Here is a 3285-nt window from a genome sequence, read left to right as displayed (position 1 = left end):
ATAATCACCGGGCTTCTGCTAGGTGGTTCTAGAAACACATACTCTAGGTGTGGTGGTAAAGGTTTTAGTTCGGGTTTAGTCAATGGCACAGTGGGTATTTCAGGCGGTTCTTGATGAGTAGGGACAGTGGGATCAGGAGGGAGCATTGACAAATTGGTTTCAATGGAACATCCTCTTCCTTCACATAAATTCACTTCTTCTCCCAAGAGAGCCTCTAGAGTGTCCTGTCCCTGTTCCTGCGAAGTAGAAAGACTTTGGAAATCATCTAAGAAAAAACATGTGTCATCACTAGTGTTAGCTCGTCTCATAGCCTCATTCATTTTGAAAATGATTTCCTCCCCATTAATTCTCAAAAATAGTTGTCCCTCTCATACATCAATCAATGCTTTACCCGTTGCTAAGAACGGTCTACCCAAGATAATAGGAACATGCAGGTCCTCATCTATATCCATTATGATGAAATCAACAGGCAGTATGAATTTTCCTACTTTGACCAACACATCTTCCACTACTCCCCTAGGGTAACATACTGACCTGTGAGCCAACTGAATGGACATTCTGGTTGGTTGTGGTTCTCCTAGTCCTAGCTTAGCATACACAGAATATGGTATAAGGTTTGTGTTAGCTCCTAGGTCACATAGTGCATTTTCAATATTTAACTTGCCAATTGAACAGGGAATAGAAAAACTCCCTGGATCCTTCAGCTTTTTCGGAAGCTGCTGCTTGTTCTGGAGTATTGAAGAACAGTCCCTGTTTAGTTGGATCATCGAGATGTTTTCCAACTTCTTCTTGTTTGACAAGATATCTTTTAAGAACTTTGCATATGTGGGCATCTGAGCAAGTGCTTCCACGAAGGGAATGTTGATATGCAACTTCCTCAAGGTGTCCAGCACTTTTGAATTTTGTTCTTAAAGCTTCCTGTTTATCAGCCTAGCCGGATAAGGTACAGGTGGCACATAGGGCGGAGGTGGTTTGTACCTCTTTCCTTGTTCCTCCTGGTCCTGATCAATAGTCAATTCTACCCCGACGGGTTCTTCTTGACTAGGAACAGCTTGTTTCTTCTCTTCTTCAACATTTCGAGAAGTACCTGCACACTCAACATTTGCATCAGTAGGAAAAGGAGGGTGAGTTTTCTTACCATATCTCAGAGTGATGGCCATGACATCTCCTTTGGGGTTTGGTTCGGTGTTACTTGGCATTATCCCTTTTCCTTTGGACGAAGATGCAGCAAGTTGATGGACCTGTGTCTCCAGATTTTTAATTGATGATTGTGTCTACTTCATGAATTGCATCATCATGGTCTTCATGTCCGGTTCTATATCTTCCTTTGGTGGAACAGGCTGTTTGTAGTGTTGTTGAGGTTGCCTCTAGTACTGTGCTCCTTGTTGCTGCTGATACCTTGGTTGTTCCTGATTCGGCTGCCTGGTCCATCCGAAGTTCGGATGATTTCTTGTGGCTGGGTTGTAGGTATTTGAGTATAGGTTTGGTGGGTTCCTTTGATTATATCCAGCATAATCACATTGCTCCTGCTCACCTTTCCCTTGCTTGACTCTAGGACAGTTTATGTTGAAATGAGGTCCTCCACAAAAATCACAAACATCATTGAACGACGGTTCGCTGTGAATGGATGATACATTAATCTTGCTGAGCTGCTTTGCAAGCTGTTCCACCTGGGTGGTCAGTTTTGACACAACATCATCATTCCCCGCTCTTTTTCCTTCACTCCTAGCTGAGTGCCAGTTATAGCTCATGCTTACGACTCTCTCAATAAGGTTGTATAAGGCTTGTGGTTCAAGATCTTCGGGGTTACCATTGGCAATGGATTCAATATGGATTTTATAAATGTTGGTGACTCCATTGTAAAAATTCTGCACTTGCATCCACATGGGGATGCCATGATTTGGTACCCATTTTAATAATTCCTTGTACCTTTCCCATGCCTCGGCTAAGGATTCATCCTCTTCCTGCACGAAATGGGATACCTCATTTCTGAGTTTGATGGCATGTCTAGGTGGAAAATATTTCATTAGAAAAGCACTGGCCATTTCTTCCCAAGTGGTAATGGTTCCTGGCTGTAGGTTCTTTAACCAGTTCTTTGCTTTGTCCTTGAGAGAAAAAGGAAACAGCTTTAGCCTTATCACATCATCGGAAACTCCTCGGTTTGATCTGAAAGTGTTGCATAGTGTGATGAACTCCTAGATATGCCCATTTAGATCTTCCGACTGGTATCCATTGAATTGCATTGCGGCCTGCAACATTTGTATCATAGATGCTTTCACTTCAAACATGTTGTTTCCTTCGTTAGGCAACATAATGCACAACGAGTGTTCTTCCATGGTCAGCCTGGAATAGTCTCTGATCCTCATAACTGGATGATAACCCGCGAAGCCCAAAACGGGTTATACTCATTTCGCAAGCCCAGCCCATATTAAAGCCCCATGGGCTAAGATTGGACGGGACCCGAATGAAGGAAGCGGGCGCAGCGAGTAAACCGCCCCTAATTCCTAAACGGAGCGACAAGACTCCCACTCAGAACCACGTTCGTTGCCATGAAGACCACGAAAGGGACATGGCCTAAAAAGGGGGAACCGCCCTCAGAACGTGGCCCACTAAGGAGTAACCGCCCTCGGCGGTTACCCAAAAATACCTATAAAAGGCCTTAAGAATAAAGGGGAAGGTATGTTCACATTTTTTCCCACAAAGCTATTGCTAAATTATAGACTCATCCTTACAAAAACTGACTTGATCGTCGGAGAGTTTTCCCGGAGATCCTGTCTCCGGTTTTGTTTTGCAGGTAACTCCGGCAAAGGATATCAAAGCGGATCCAGCAAGTTATCATTGGTGCGGTGAAGGTGGACCTTTTTTACCAACATTTGGTTAAAGGTACATGAAGAACATGTCAGAACCATCACGAACGACCGGCGTTACCACTAGATCAACCAGTATGAACTCCAGGGGACCACGGACTGCGAATTCGCAACCTGCGAATACACAGCCTGTGGTGCCTAGCTCATCGGGTCCTTCGGGACAATTGAGTCCGTTATTGGAGGTCCAAGTGCAAACTGAGATGGAAATGTCCAATAGTGATTTCGTACAGATGGCTGGATAAGTATTGGCCTCGAACATGAGCCAGGCGGCTGGAGATCGAATGATTAATTTACTAACGGCCCTCGCCGAACACAATACCGCCGTGGCGGCTGCTCCTCAAGAACCTGTGGTTATCTCAACACAATCACCGACTACCCCTGTCATGTCGGCCCTCCCGCAGCCATCTCAGGCACCAAA

The 3285-nt window shown here is 44.7% G+C and overlaps 1 non-coding gene across 1 annotated transcript; it reads left to right on the top strand.

Moving 5' to 3' along the window:
* The first annotated feature begins 1890 nt into the window (after positions 1-1890).
* LOC136204928 (small nucleolar RNA R71) lies at positions 1891-1997 on the top strand. The gene has a single exon (XR_010675740.1). It is a non-coding gene; the product is annotated as a small nucleolar RNA R71 (small nucleolar RNA).
* The last annotated feature ends 1288 nt before the right edge of the window (positions 1998-3285 follow it).

The sequence above is a fragment of the Euphorbia lathyris genome, chromosome 8 (assembly GCF_963576675.1).
Source record: "Euphorbia lathyris chromosome 8, ddEupLath1.1, whole genome shotgun sequence".
Taxonomy (NCBI): Eukaryota; Viridiplantae; Streptophyta; class Magnoliopsida; order Malpighiales; family Euphorbiaceae; genus Euphorbia; species Euphorbia lathyris.
Note: the sequence above shows the minus strand (reverse complement) of the source record. Positions and strands in the feature narration are given on the sequence as shown.